This window comes from Meles meles, unplaced genomic scaffold, assembly GCF_922984935.1.
Source record: "Meles meles unplaced genomic scaffold, mMelMel3.1 paternal haplotype, whole genome shotgun sequence".
Lineage (NCBI taxonomy): Eukaryota > Metazoa > Chordata > Mammalia > Carnivora > Mustelidae > Meles > Meles meles.
The window spans coordinates 700049-717491 of record NW_025721582.1 but is presented as its reverse complement, the minus strand read 5'-3'; positions in this window follow the sequence as shown (position 1 = coordinate 717491).

Genomic DNA, 17443 nt, shown 5'->3' with positions numbered 1-17443 from the left:
AAGCCACAAAGACCAGGAAGGAAAAGGAGAGAGGACACTTTCAGTATGGATGAAACTTACAATGGAGATGAAACCTCAGAGAGTGCTGGATGGGCTGAAATTTTCTAAGTCAAAATGCTAGAGAAAAATGAACAGATCAAGAGACAGATGTTAAGATGGAAACTGCTGATCTCTTCCTCCATGTTCGAGAACAACAATTTATATTGTGTTTATGTTCATGCTGCAAGACATAGATTATGCTAACTGCATAAAAATGTTGGTATTTGCTATACCTGGATTAGGGTTTAACTATATATTTCCTAGTCACTCTCTGCATTTCTGGCATCCAGAATGTTGTCCAGTCTATAGTAGCTCTAAGCCAGTACTGGTTGGGTAAGTCTCATTGATTCACTGATTATTTGGATGGCAAAGGCAAGCAAATTGAGTAACTTAGGAAGTACAGAATGTAAAGAAAAAAATTTCTATGTGTCTTCATTATTCTCATTATTTCAGCTCTGACACTATTGTTCACCAAAATTTTGAGGGTTTATTTTCCATAATAAGCAATGTCCAACTCTTTAGACAACCAGCTGGGTGTCCTACAATTTAATGTAATACTCATACCATCTACATAGAGATAGCTTAATATCTTACTGCTTAATGGCTTAGTCCCACAAAACTGTTCCCCAAATCGGATACTAATTGCCAAATAGAGCTTATCACTTGGGCTTCTGAACCACTGGCTCTAAATAGAATGATCCCACCCCTGGGTTCAATTAATTTTCTAGAGTGGAAAATATTTTAATTACTGGATTGACTAGCATTTAACTAAGGAAAAACCAGGTAGTGGAGATACACAAGTTAAGGTGTGTTGGGAAAGACCAAGAACTCTTTGTCCTCTCTGGATGTACCATCCTCTTAGTCACTGCATATGTTCAGAAGCTCTCTGAACCTCGCCCTTTTTTTTTAAGATTTTATTTATTTATTTGACAGAGAGAGAGATCACAAGTAGGCAGAGAGGCAGGCAGAGAGAGGGGAGGAAGCAGGCTCCCCGCGGAGCAGAGAGCCCGATGCGGGGCTCGATCCCAGGACCCTGAGATCATGACCTGAGCCGAAGGCAGCGGCTTAATCCACTGAGCCACCCAGGTGCCCCTGAACCTCGTCCTTTTTGATTTTTAGGGATGCTTGATTATTTGGGCATGATTGATCAAATCATTTTCCCTTAGTGATTATTGAAACCTCTAGATCCTCTCCTTGGAAATCTGAGAGATGGAGATTTTAAAAATTGCAAACCTTTAATTATGGTTATTTTCCTGGCAACAAGCTCTGATTCTTAGGAGATTTCCATAAGTCACCTCATTAGCATAAACTCAAGATGTGGTAGAAGGGCCTTTTTATGAATAACAAAAGACATCCACATATTTCTATTTAGGAAATTATGAGGGTTTTAGGAATTCTATGCCAGGAATATGAAAAAAAAATAAATGAATTATGCATCATGACATCACAAAGTGTTAGGACATTTGTTGGCACTTTGTAAATGAAATGTTCCCAGCCATATTTCATCTAGGTTATTCTGGTAGCTTTCCTGCTATCTCCGTGATCTCTCTTTCTTTTCTATTTTTAGTCTAACCTCAGCAGAACAAAAGTGATCTTTAAAATTTTACATCGGGGGGGCACCTGGGTTTCTCAGTTGGTTAAGTGTCTGCTTTGGGCTCAGGTCATGATCTCAAGGTCCTGAGATGGAGCCCTTCTTTGGGCTTTCAAAGGGAGAAGAAGAAGAAGAACCTCCTTCTCCCTTTCCTTCTGCTGCTTCCCTGCTTGTGTGCTCTCTTTTTCTCTCTTTCTCAAATAAATAGTCCTTAAAAATTCTACATCAGAGCATGTCAACTCCTGCTCACAGATCTACTATGAAACTTCTTATTTCATTTCAAGGCCCACCATACTGTAACACTTTAATCCTCTGAAATCATTTTTTGCTTCCTCCAGGGCATTTGCCCTGGTGCTGTAAATTCAGTATGTCCTCCCTGCTAATCCTTTGTCCCTACTTTGGGGGTGCCTCCAGTCCAGAGCTTTTGTCTCTGCTGAGACCCACGCCAGGGTCTCCTGCCCACATCTGTGACTGACACCTCATTTCATTCATTTAGGGTTTTGTTTTAAGCCCACCTTCTCAGAGGGTCCTATTCTTAACAGTCTTGGTGACTATTGTTTTTATATTCCTTCACACCACTTAACATATATATTCATTTCACTTTGTGTTTGTTTCCTGTCACTAACAATCTCAATATGAGTAAGGCAGTTTGCCTGTTTTGTTCACTATGTGCTTTCAGAATATAAAAGAATGCCTGGAACATAGTAAATATTACTTGAATATTTAAATATTGTTAAACATATATGGTTCACTAAACATATATATGTATATATATGTATGTTTATATATAAACATATATAGTCACTATATTGTGGATGTTAATAACATAGTTTAATTCATCCTAGATAATACAGACAAAAGGACAGAAAAATCATTGTGAATGTTTTTCTTGCCAGTAGTTTACATCTGTCTCATATTATCAGAAAAAATATGTCTTCAAATATGTTTCTATAAATTTTGTATTTTTTTAAGATTTATTTTTTTGACAGATAGAGATTACAAGTAGGCAGAGAGGCAGACAGAGAGAGAGAGAGAGGAGGAAGCAGGCTCCCAGCCAAGCAGAGAGCCCGATGCGGGGCTTGATCCCAGGACCCTGGGATCATGACCTGAGCCGAATGCAGAGGCTTTAACCCGCTGAGCCACCCAGGCGCCCCTAAATTTTGTATTTTATTAAACAATAAATCTAGGATATATTTTAATTGGTGATAAATAAAGCCAATTATATTATGCAGAATAATGTCCTCACCCCACTCAAGGATCCTTATATCTTAATTTCAAGACTATGAAATATTTCCTTATTTGGCAAAATAGATTTTGAAGATGTGATTAGGATATTATTCTGGAAGTGCTTGGTTGACTCACTAGGTTAAGCATCAAACTCTTGATATCAGCTCAGGTCTTGATCTCAGTGTTGTGAATTCAAGCCCTGTGTTGGCCTCCACATGGGAGTGGAGCCTACTTAAAAAGAGAGAGAGTGAGTGCGCATGTGTATGTGTGTGAGAGAGAGAGAGAGAAGAATTATTCTGGAATGTCCTGTTGTGTTCAATGTAAATACAAGAGTCCTTATAAGAGAGGGGAAGAAAGGAGGAGGGAGAGATGTGGTGTTAGGAACAGAAGGCCACATGATTCAAACACTGGCATTGAAGATGAAGTGGACCATGATGCAAGGAATTAATTAAGTGGTTTCTAGAATCTGAAAAATTAAAAAAAAGTTTTCTCCTCTAAGGCCTTCAGAAATGAGTACAAGTCCTCCTCAATCTTGGTCTATTATGATCATTTTTGACTTGTGACCTCCAGAATAGAAAGATAATAAGTTTGTGTCATCTAAAGTTAGTGGTAATTAGATACAACAGTCACACCAACAAATAATTTTATCAGGTTTTAACAAGTATAATGAGGCATATTGATTGCTAATAACAAATTAGCCAGTACTCATGCAGTGCTTACCCTTTGCCAGTAATCTCTCCATATGCTCTGGTGTTTTGATGTATTTACTTTTCACAGCACCTCTATGGGGACAGTTACTATAATTATCATTATTGTTCAATTGGAGAAACTAAGGCATGGAGAGGGCAAATGGCAGATCTGGGCCTGGTTCAAGAAGCAAGACTTTGGGGCGCCTGGGTGGCTCAGCGGGTTAAGCCACTGCCTTCGGCTCAGGTCATGATCCCGGGGTCCTGGGATCAAGTCCCGCATTGGGCTCTCTGCTCAGCAGGGAGCCTGCTTCCCTCTCTCTCTCTCTCTCTCTCTGCCTGCCTCTCTATCTACTTGTAATCTCTCTCTCTCTCAAATAAATAAATATTTTAAAAAAAGAAGCAAGACTTTGTTTTTCATACTTTCCACAGCTATGTTCAACTCACCCTAAATATACAATATCCTTTTAATCATTTGTTGAATTTACAGTTATATGAGACAAATCATATTAAAATAGGCTGCAAAACCATAATCACATTTAAAAATTTTTGGATTTATGGTCAAAGTTTTCAACAAAGTCATAAAGTAAGAAATGAAGTTCATTATTTCCAAAAATATAAAGTGTTCTCTAACTCCTGGGCAATCTCTAAGAATCACATATTTTCTTATAGATGTCTGACTTCCCATTTTAACATCCAAGGGGTGGGCAGAGCAGTGGGGGGGGGGGAAGAAAAAGAAAAAAAGTCCTCACTTAATGTAACCTGGGAATGGTCCTCCAAACACCAGACTCACAATTCTCACTGCTGAATAATCACTGTTTAGGGAAGCTACTTATCTCCAAGAAGACATAATAATGCCCTTTCAATAGTACTATTCCCAGTCTTTCACCAGTATAACTATCATTACATATGAAACTCTGTAAAGCTGACACCATATTTCCTTTTGAAGATCCACCTTTGAAAGAAATCCTCCATGTGTGTAAGGGGGAAGTGGCAGAATTAACTCCTGAATAAATGACCAATGAGGACAAGATTATTAAAATTGAATGAAGAATGAACAACAAAGACATTTCAGAAATTACCTGAAAGTGTGAACCCAAATTAACTCATTGTGGCATAAACTGAAATGTTACTAGAAATGTCTTATCAATGATTTATAAATCTAAAACCATAAGTTAAATTATCAAGTTTTTAATACATGATTTCCCTCTTCTCCTGTATATATATATTTTTTTAGTTACAGATGTTCCTAAATCCTAAAGAATGATAATTCTTTAACACTTAGGGTTGACTGGCTGGCTCAGTCTGTGGAGCATGTGACTCTTGATCTTGGGGTCATGAGTTCAGCCGCACATTGGATGCAGAGCTTACTTAAAAAATGTAAAAAAAAAATAAAAAATATATATAAAACACATTTTAAAAAGACTTAAAGTAAGATGCTAGCTCTGTGGTCAGACCTCAGACCTGTTATGGTTGTGTCTAACATAATACATCACTCTCTTAAACCAAAACCTCTCTACAGGTGGAGGTACTTTGAGAACTTCCCCAGTGTTGATTAAAGTCATTGGTTCCATTAAAAACAGACATCTTCTATATGATTATTCCTTAATTGAGTATGATCAGAGTTAGTTACTGAGTTCAGTAACATTGAAAAATCAAGGTGTTTTGGCCTCTGTTTCCAACCAGGTAGAAGTCCCTGGATTGTGTTGCTGAATCCATAAAAACAACCCCCACCACTTTCTTCCCTGAATATGTATGAATCACTGAGCACTTGGTGTTACAGTCCTCTATACACATATAACTATATATAGTTTAATAATTATATACTTATAAACAAATATATATGCATATATTAAATTATAAAATATATCCAAGTTTTCACTGATGGTGAAGATTCAAGTGACATCAATTTCTTCTGGATCTTATTTTCTGTATTCCTACAAGTATAGATTATATGTGGAAAAAGAATTTACTTTAAGTCAAAGGATAAGCTTCTTATTAAAAGTTTGGGCAATTAATAAATAAAATTTTCCACATCTCAGTCTCTAAATACTAAGAGGATGACTGAGCAGGCATGAAATTACACCAGAACCCTGCCTGTATCTCTCCCAAATCGGAAGACAAAATTCATCAAATTCCTCCCTACTGTTAAACATTGTACTACAAGATGCTACCTGAAATAAATCTTTATTGTCTTAAATATGCATGTTAACCATTGTAAACTAAATTCAGAGGGACTTACTAATATACATACATCAAAAAGTCAGAAGATACAAATTTTTAAATACATAAGGTATTAAAAAATTAAAAGAATTATCAAAGAAAGGAAAGCTACATACAAAAGAATGCCCCCAAGCGATTGAGACTAAACATTGGTATAAATAATTTCAATTTGCTAGTTTAAATTCCCCAGTTTTCTAAAATAACTTCAAACTCTAAGATACCATTTTATCCATTAATCCTGATGCAATTTAATCTGATCCTTAGAAAGAATCTGTGTCTTGATGGCCTGGGTAAAAATCCAGGGTCTGCCGCTTATTAGCCATATGACAACAGGGAAGTCACTCCTCAAGTTCCTCACTAGACAAAAGGGCATCAGAGCAGTCCCTGTCCTCAATATTATTGTGCAGTGTGTGTAAGGCTCTTATAACAATACTAAGAACCTAATAATGCTATAAAAGTATTGACTATAAATTGTAGGATCTCCTCTGACTGAAAACAACTCTCCAACTTGGTAGTTGTGGAGAAACAATAGGCCTCAGAGTAGGAAAACAATATAATTTCTGAATCTTAAAATTGCAGTACATAACCTTGTTTTTGTTACTTAAATCCTTTTACTCTAATTTTCCATATATTTAAAGCAGACATGATGGTAAAAGTGATTGTAAATTATATAAATTTTAGATGATAAATTTAAGATTATCAAACTATTTATTTAGTTAGTTAGTTCAATTAGCCAACATATAGTACATCATTAGTTTCTGATGTAGTAATGAATCTTGAAGACTACATCAAAAGGATTCATTTTTAATAAAACAATAGCATTAGACCAGTTATCTCTCTTGATACTGGTTTTACTTCTTAATATGTACACAGCATGCAATCTTGTTCTTAAAAATACTCACACATTTTTACAATCTTTCAAATTAGAAAGAACAATTATATGCAGAAAGCTCTGAGTTTGGTTACATTTATATTATTTTTTTCCTCATGAAAGAAGTTTCCCACACAATTTTTCTAAGGAGGAAAGATAGTGCCTGTCTGTTTCATCAACTCTGCAGAAGCTAAGTTCCAGAGACAGATTTAATTATATTCAAACATGTTTCCTGATTTTATCTTTCTAAGTTTATTGGATACTTATTAAAATCACTACTCACTGCAGTTAAGCACTATAAATTCAGGAGAAGAAAAGTCTTGATATCAATTTAAATATATAAACCTAAGCCTCATTTTAACATCTATGTTTTCAATTAATATGGAAAGAGGCAAATTTTGTCTCCTCAACTGAGCAAATGCCTGCATATGAAACATACTCCTGTTTCTCAAAAAGAAAATGGTTAACTGTGACAAGTATAGCAAAAACCAGCTATTCTTTCTTTGCAGGGGCTACAGCTTAAAAGCATTTAAATAGAAATGACATCAGAATTGGTGACATTGGAAGGAATTTAGGTATAATTCTTTTGCTTCGACCTTCTTCCTTGACGTGTAATGAAATGTGAGCTTAAAAAACACATCTAATTTTACTGATCTACAGTTTCTACTACAACTCTTCAAGTTTGGGATTCCCAGAAGAAAGGGAAAAACAATTTAAAAAAGGATTATTCTTAATTTTTTTTTTATTTAAGGGATCACTGAACTCAATGTGGGGGTCAAACTCATGATCTTAAGATCAGGAGTCACATGCTCTTCTAATTGAGTCATCCAGGTGCCCCTAAACCCAAGTAATTTTGAGTGCTAATTCTGAAATAAAATAGTTTTCATTTATTCAACTATTTTAGCACATTTTCTATATCAGGGATAGTTCATGGAGCTTGGAGTACATAATAGATCACGATGAAGATCTCTGTCCTTTCTTTTGTGATGAGTAAAATATATATAATAGAATAAACTTAAAATCTGGTCAAAGAAAATGAAATAAAGCAATGAGAGATAATCAAGAGTTGATGGATTTATCACCTTTATGTCCTTAATTAATGGAAACCAAGGAGATATAGTAGAATGGAAACCTTAGATATTTTCTTAAAATTTGAGTCTTTAGGATTTTGAAAGGAAAACTCCCTGAGATGTTTGCTAAATATTTGTCAATACCATGGTAGGCATGTATTATTCAGGTTTAACACAATCTATACTTAACAAAATCCCAGCTGACAAAAATACTAGCTGTATATTATGAATCAGCCCTTTATTTTAGTCAAATGACATTTCAATACCATGGAATTATACATTAAAATTGTTCTGCCTCATGAAAATAACTTGTGTATAGTCAGTATCTGAGATTTTGAACATTTATTTCATGCTGTTATTGGACCTATTAGCAGAACTTTTCCAAAGTGAAGAATCAACTTGGCAAGGATGCAATTCCAATTTCTAGGCAAAAGAGATCTGTATTTATTTCTTCACACTAAACAATTTATAAACATTTTTAGTTTTTCTTATCACTCCTTTACTTGCTGAGTATTTAATAAAGCATTTAATAATTAAATTTTATACTACCCACTATTTCCATTTTTATGTTATATAAATATACACAAATTGTGGTCTAAGTAAAATAAATATGTGGAAGCAAGAGTTTAATTATTTCATGTCCATATTTCTCACCTGTAGAAAGACAGCAGAGAGTGCATGACTGCCCTTCAACATGCGTCATCAGGTCCTTGGTAGACCAGCCTAGCTGGTATTGAACAGAGAATGAATATGGGTTTTATCAACATGTCACTCTCAGAGGAATTTTCCAAGTTTATCACTAGGATTAATAAGCTAGAAGCTGCTCATTGTATCACATGCTTCTCTTCTTTGGAAATAGTTTAACATTTAATGACATGATTTGGCACAAAACATAAGAAAAACTCAGAAAACATGGTTCTGAAGCTCCCATCTGCCTCTTGTGCATGAGAGGCAATTTTTTTTTTTTTTTTGCTCTTTACATCAGCTTCCCCATGGGGCTGATTACTTCTGTAAATACTGGAAGGATTTTGGGGAAATCAGAATGAAAACCAGATAATATGTTTAAATATGATTTGGAATTTGGAGAATATTTCCTTCACTTTTAACACATAAAACAATACCCAGTTTATGCAAGTATAGAGTTGGTGACTTAAAATTAATTTAAAATTATTACAATGTATAATTTTATTTCCCAAGTTAATAGAATGTATTTTTAATAAAGATGAAAATCTAGTTACCACAAATCATCTAATATAGGAATTTGTTAATATTACTGGGGAACATCTCTGGTCATCCCTTTTAAGTGAGGGGAAAGGATACCCATCATATGTCTATAGTAATTTTTAAGTTAAATTATATTAAAATATACAACAGAAAACTGCAAAATTTAGAAGAGGCATGATTGATAAATCATCACAGAATAAACAAAGAAATGTAGTCACCACTTGGAGGAGGGTGTGTGTCCAGTACATCATTTGAGAAAATAAACCCAAGATTAAACTCATTGAAGTGGCAAGGCAGTAAAGACTAGAAGTGTCTAGTATTTCAAATGTGAAGATATCACATGTAGCCATCAAGAAACATAAATATTCATGGAATCATCATACCACAATAAGAACATAATAGTTTTTCAGTACAACTTCACAGAAATGGAGATCCCAGATTTATCCAGTAAATAATTCAAAATAGTCCTTGTAAAAGCCTCTGTGAGTTAAAAGAAACATAGAAAAATAGCTCAATAAAATCAGGAAAACAATACACAAGCAAAATGAGTTCTTTAAAGATAGAAGTTATAGAAAAGAACCAAAGAAAAATTGTTGATCTGAAGAATAGAGAATGGGTGAAATTAAAAATTCAAAAGAGAACATTAATATCAGACTTGATCAAACAGAAAACTTGTGACCTAAAGACAGATTATTTGAAATTATCTAGCCATAATAGAAAAAAAATGACAAAAAGTGAAGACATCCTATGTGACTTATGAGAAATCATCAACTGAAAAAAAAATCTAGGCATTTTTTTGAGTCTCAGAATAAAAATAAAGATAGAGGGGCAGGAATCTTAATCCAAGTTCATGAAGATCATGAGTCCCCAAGCTTATTATTTAGTAACTTAAACAATAAATTATTACTTAACATAATAAAACTGTTAAATCAAACAAAAACTAAAGTTTAAAACTGGAAGAGAAAAAAAGAAATATACATACAAGGAATCCTCATGAGTGGATATTTTATCATAAAACTTGCAGGCCAGGTAAAGTAATATATTGAAAGTGCTGAAAGGAAAACAAAATAAAACAAAACAACTAACCAAAAATACTTTAACGTCCAAATGTGTTTTTCAAAAGTGACAAAGAGATAAAGATAAAACAAGAAAAAAAAAAAAAAAAGTTCAGGGAGTTCATTATCACTAGCCCTGCCTTACAAGAAAAGCTGAAAAGGGCATCCTCAAATTTAAATAAAAGAACCCTATTAAGAAAGGTGAAACATTTGGAAATATAAAAGTTAGGTTTTTTTGTAAGATTTTATTTATTTTCTGACAAAGACATAGCAAGAGAGGGAACACAAGCAGCAGAATTGGGGCAGGGAGAAGCAGGCTTCCTGCTGAACAGGAGCCCTATGTGGGGCTCTATCCCAGGGCCCTGGGATCATGACCTGAGCTGAAGGGAGAGGCTTAATGATTACTCCACCCAAGTGCCCCATAAAATTTAGTTTTAAACATAATTGGAGGGACCCCTGGGTGGCTCAGTTGTTGGGTCACCAACTCTTCATATGCTCTAAGGGTCAGGAGATTGGCCTGCACTGGGCTTCATGCTCAGTGAGAGGTCTGCTTGAGATTCTCTTCTTCTCCCTCTCCCTCTGCTCCTCCCCAACACAGGCATGTGTGCTCTTTCTCTCTTAAATAATAAATAAATCTTTAAGAAAATAAAGATATTTGCATATTCAAAGTCAAAGTACATTAATACTGTAATATAAAGTTGTGTTATCAGTTAACTTTAAAGAAAATTTTAAGAAAATTGTTTTAAAATAAATAAATAAAACGACTATAACTTGATAATAAATACACAATATATAAAAGAAATTAAAAAATAAATAAAAATTTAAAAAAGAAATAAAAAGGTGTATTGTGATATCAAATACATATTATATGGCAAATGAGAATAAAAACGTAGAGTATCTCTATACAATCTAAGATAAGTTGTTATTACCTTAACATAGGATATTTATGTAAGCCTCAATGTAAAAAAAAAACAAAAATTTACAGTTGATGCAAGAAGCTCATATGTGGCAGGGATACAAGATGACAGGGGAGTAGGAGGAGGCGCCTTTTCAACCTGGACCCTAAAGTGAGCTGATTACCTACCAAAGAACTCTGATCACCCAAGAAATCAGCCTGAGACTAGAATTATACACTTCTGGATCTCTATGGGGGCAGAAGATGCCAGTGGGCAGGTAAAGCAGAATGGGAACATCAGGTTAATATTGGAAAATAAACAAAAGGAGGAAGGAGCCAACAGACGTGACCCATTGGAAAGTAATACTCCAATATGAGAGTGCCTTGCAATTGGGGACCAGCATTAACTTGAGTCTGGTTGAAAGCACTCAAAAAGAGCAAAGGATCATGGGGGGAAATTGTGGGAATTGGAGTGGTTAGGGACAGGTACTTGAGTCCCTACACCCAGGACAGCCACCTCTGGCACTGAGCCAGAGAGAGTGTGGCAAAGAAGCCAGGTCTTGGTCCCTGAGACGCCAGCATGCCTGAGATCCTCTGGGTGGTGGCTCCCATTGGGGGCAGGGAGCCTCACCAGCCAGCAGAACCAGTGCCTTATGCACTCTCCAGCATGCACCATGCTACCAGAGTCTGAGTCGTGCCCCCCATCCAGAGGTGCATGCAGGTACCAGCCAGCAGAACCACAGCCTTTTGAACTATCCACATGTGGGCTGTGCTACCAGAGCCTGAGTCACTCCCCACCCCACACCCCTACCTGAGAGAGGCGCTACAGGTGCCAGCCAGTGCTCTCTTGGACATGGAGAGTCTGAGCATTCCCAACCTGGGCCAGTGGAAAATCTCAGTGTTGTACCACAACTTGGAACCTCTCTGGTGGCCTGAAGCTGCCCAGACAGCCGAGGCGATAGTGGTTTTGGGTACAAGCAGGAGTTCCTATGACCCCAGAGACCATGACTGGGAATGTGGTCTGCCAGTGGCTGAGGGGGAATTTATGTGCTCTGAAGCACCCAGAGCAGAACAGACTGAGGCTTCTCTCTGAGAGGGAGGTCTTGGGGAAGTTTGCTTTCCTCTTAATCTCCAAAAACCATCAAAAGCTGCCAAGGTGAGAGAAAACAAATGAACAAACAAACAAAAAAGCCTCTAGAGAACAAACGCCTGAAAAAAACAGTTTCCTCAGAGTCCACCCCCTTGATGGGGACAGGAGGATTTAACTCAGGGAACAGTGCCTGAGAAACGACACAGAAGGCCCTTCGCCCAGAAAGCCCTTCGCCCAGAAAGTCAACCAAAAAAAAAAAAAAAAAAAAAGGACAACCGCCACTACTTCGTAGATACAACTTCTATTTTTAATTCGTTCCATGATTCTGGTTCATTTTTTTATTTAAATTCAATTAATTAACATAATATACCATTGATTCAGAGGTAGGGTGTCAGTGATTCATCATTCTTTTTTTTTAAGATTTTATTTATTTATTTGACAGAGAGATCACAAGTAGACAGAGAGGCAGGCAGAGAGAGAGAGAGAGAGGGAAGCAGGTTCCCTGCTGAGCAGAGAGCCCGATGTGGGACTCGATCCCAGGACCCTGAGATCATGACCTGAGACAAAGGCAGTGGCTTAACCCACTGAGCCACCCAGGCGCCCCTGGTTCATTTTTTAATAGCTAATTTTTAACCTATTTACCATCACAGTGAGATGCTGAGTACATCAAATTCCATAATAACTTTTTAAAATGAACTTTTTGATACATATACCTGTGTTTTTCTTTTGCTTTTCTATATTTTTTAGTTTTTTTAAAATTTAGTTTAGTTTATTCTTTTTTTATTTTTATTTTTAAATATTCATACAGAGTTAAATTTCAAGGTAATCCCCTTTCCCCAATCAATGCTACCCCATAGGTAAACCAGTTTTTAATCCCCCTTTATGTTAGGGAAGCTGAGTGATCTAACAAAGATATCAAGATACATCCAGGAAGACTCAAAACAACCATCCTCGCCCACACTGAGAATTTATAACCACTCTCTTATCTATTTCTTCTGCCAGTGCTTCTGTGTATTTGTTTTTGTACTGATAGTATATAAATCTTATACTTGGGGTTCTTTTTGATGAGGTTCTTTTTTTGTTTTGCTTATATATATTTTTTTTTTCTCTTGTCATCTAATTTTATCATTCTTTTTGTTTGTCTGTTTTTGTTTGTATTTGGGTTGTCCTTCTCTTTTATTTTATCTTTCTTTATTTCCCCTGTTTTTCTCTCTCTTTTTTTTTTCTTCCTTACTCTTTTCTTTCTTTTGGTTGGGACACTTGATTGCTCAGAAGCATTACAGGGTGCCCCTTGCCTGCACCACAGTCGATACAACCAGCTACATCTGTTCAGCCATCTCTCACCAAAATGACTAAGAAGAGGAATGCCCAACAGAAGACAAATGTAGAGGTTGGGCCTTCTGCAACAGAGCTAATGGCTATGGACAAAGACAATATGTTGGAAAGGGAATTCAGGCTAACAATTGTCCAGGCAATAGCTAGGTTGGAAAAAGGCATGGATGACAAAATGGAATTGACTACGACAAAAGTGAAAGCCACCAGGGATGATGTTCACAATGTTTTCAAAGAGTTCCAATCTAATCTAATTTCTTTAAAATCTAGGGTAACTGGACAAAAAGTAGAATCAGGAGGAAACCTGGAACAAACTGCTTAGAAGCCATGAAAACAGAATTAGGGAAATAAATGATGCCATGAAATGTTCCAACGTCAGAATTATTGGAATTTCTGAGGGGAAGGAGAAAGAAAGAAGACTAGAAGATATAGATGAATATTTCTCCATGACAATTTTCTCAATCTTGAGAATGGAACCAGCCTTCATGTACTAGAAGCAGAATAGTCTCCCCTCAGGATTATAGAATCTATAAAGACTTCAAGACACCTGATAATAAGAATGAGGAATCATAGTTGTAGACAGTACCTTGTCAAAGCAGCTAGGATGAAGAAGTTCCTTCTGGACAGAGGAAAGCCTATCAGAATAACATCAGATTGGTCAACAGAAACCTGGCAAGACAGAAAGGGTTGGCAAGATGTATTCAGGGCACTAAATGAGAAGAACATGTAGCCAAGAATACTTTATCCAGCAATACTGACATTCAAAATGGATGGAAAGATAAAGAATTTCCAAGACAAGCAAGGTTTAAGAGAGTATGCGACCACGAAGTCGACACTGCAGGAAATATTAAGGGGGGTTCTATAAAAGAGGAAAATCCTAAGAATATCATTGAACAGAAATATATGGAGACAATCTACAGAAAGAAAGACTTCCATGGCAACATGATGCCAATAAAAATGTATCTATCAATAATCACTCTCAATGTGAATTGCCTAAATGCACCCATAAATCGACACAGGATTGCAGGTTGGATAAAACGACAGGATCCATCTGTATGTTGTCTACAAGAGACGGATTTAGAACCTAAGGATACACCCAGACTGAAAGTGAATGGATGAAGAAGCATCTTTCATGCCAATGGGCCTCAAAAGAAGGCCGGGGTAGGGATTCTCATATCAGATAAATTAGATTTTAAACTAAAGACTGTGGTCACAGATACAGAAGGAAACTACATCATTCTCAAAGGGCCTCTCCACCAACAAGATCTAACAATTGTAAATATTTATGCCCCCAATATGGGAGCAGCCAATTACATAAGAAAACTATTAATAAAGATAGAGTCATATTTATATGAATACACAAATAGTAGGAGAACTTAACATGCCTCTATCAGTAATAGACAGATCATCCAAGCAGAAAATCAATGAAGAAACAAGAGCATTGAATGACACATTGGACCAGATGGACCTCATAGATATATACAGAACATTCCATCCTAAAACAACAGAATACTCATTCTTCTCAAGTGCACATGGAACCTTATCCAGAATAAACCACATATTGTGTCAAAAATCAGGGCTCAAACGATATCAAAAGACTGACATTATTCCCTGCATATTCTCAGCTCACAATGCTTTGAAACTGGAGTTCATCACAAGGGAAAGTTCAGAAGGATCACAAACACCTGGAAGCTAAAGACCACCTTGCTTAAGAATGCTTGGATCAGCCTAAACAATTCATGGAAACCAATGAGAATGAAGGCACTTCGGCCCAAAACCTATGGGATACAGCAAAGACAGTACTGAGGGGGAAATATATAGTCATCCAAGCCTCCATCAAAAAATTGGAAAAATCCAGAATACATAACAGTATCTACATCTTAAGGAACTGGAGAAACAACAACAAATCAAACCAACTCCACACACAAAAAAGGAAATATTCAAGATTAGAGCAGAGACCAATGAGGTAGACACCAGAGATACAGTAGAACGTATCAATGAAACTAGAAGCTGGTTTTTGAAATAATCAATAAGATCGATAAATCATTGGCCACACTAATCCAAAATAATAGAGAAAAAGCTCAAATTAATAAAATTATGAATGAAAAGGGAGAGATCACAATGAACACCAAGGAAATAGAAACAATCATCAGAAATTCTTACCAACAGTTATATGCCAATAAGCTAAGCAACCTAGATGAAATGGATGCATCCCTGGAAAATTATAAACTCCCAAAATTGAACCAGGAAGAAATTGACAACCTGAATAGAACAATATCTAGTAACGAGATTGAAGCAGTAATCAAAAACCTCCCAAAAATCAAGAGTCCAGGACCTGATGGATTCCCTGGGGAATTCTACCAAACTTTCAAAGAAGAAATAACACCTATTCTCCTGAAGTTGTTTCAAAAAATAGAAAGAGAAGGAAAACTTCCTGACTCCTTTTATGAAGCCAGCATTACCCTGATCCCCAAACCAGCAAAGACCCCACCAAAAAGAAGAATTTCAGACCAATATCACTGATGAATATGGATGCTATGATTCTCAACAAGATCTTAGCAAACAGAATTCAACAGCACATTCAAACGATTATCCAGTATGACCAGGTGGGATTCATCCCTGGGTTAGAAGAATGGTTCAACATTCACAAATCAATGTGATAGAACAAATCAATAAGAGCAGAGAGAAGAACCACATGGTTCTCTCAACTGATGCAGAAAAAGCATTTGACAAAATCCAGCATTTGTTCTGGATTAAAACACTTCAAAATATAGGGATAGAGGGAACATTCCTGTGCTTCATAAAATCTATGAAAAACCCACAGCAAATATCATCCTCAATGTGAAAAAGCATACAGCTTCCCTCATTGAGATCAGGATCACGACAAGAATCCCAATTCTCACTGCTCTTTTTCAACATAGTATTAGAATTCCTAACAACAGCAGACAACAAAGAGAAATAAAAGGTATCCAAATTGGCAAGGAAGAAGTCAAACTCTCTCTCTATCTGCAGATGACATGGTATTTTATATGGAAGACCCAGAAGACTCCACCCCTACTATTAGACTACTAGAACTCATATAGCAATTCAGTAACGTGGCAGGATACAAAGACAATGTACAGAAATCAGTGGCTTTCTTATACACTAACAATGAAAACACAGATGGGAAATTGCAGAATCAATTCCATTTACTCTAGCACCAAGAACCATAAGACACCTGGGAATAAACCTAACAAAAGAGGTAAAGGATCTGTATTTGAGGAACTACAGAACACTCATGGAAGAAATTAAAGAAGACACAAAAAGATGGAAGACCATTCCATGCTCTTGGATCAGAATAATAAACATTGTTAAAATGTCTATACTGCCTAGAACAATCTATACTTTTAATGCCATACCGATCAAAATTCCACTGGTATTATTCAAAGAGCTGGAGCAAATAATCCTAAAATTGGTATGGAATCAGAAGAGACCCTGAATCACTAAGGAAATGTTGAAAAACAAAAACAAAACTGATGGCATCACGTTACATCATTTCAAGCTTTACTACAAAGCTGTGATCACCAAGACAGCATGGTACTGGCATAAAAACAGACATAGACCAGTGGAACAGAGTAGAGAGCCCAGATATGGACCCTCAATTCTATGGTCAAATTATCTTCGACAAAACAGGAAAAAATATACAGTGCAAAAAAGACAGTCTCTTCAATAAATGGTGCTGGGAAAACTGGACAGCTATATGTAGAAGAATGAAACTTGACCAGTCTCTTACACCGTACAGAAAGATAAACTCAAAAAGTATAATAGACCTCAACGTGAGTCAGGAATCCATCAGAATCCTAGAGGAGAACATAGGCAGTAACCTCTTCAACACCAGCCACAGCAACTTCTTTCAATATATGTGCCCAAAGCCAAAGGAAACAAAAGCAAATATTAACGTTCGGGACTTCATCAAGATCAAAAGCTTCTGCACACCAAAGGCAACAGTCAACAAAACAAAGAGGCAACCCACGGAATGGGAGAATATATTTGCAATGGCAGTACAGACAAAAGGTTGTTATCCAAGATCTACAAAGAATTCCAAAAACTCAACACACACAAAAAAGATAATCATGTTAAAAACTGGGCAGAAGACATGAA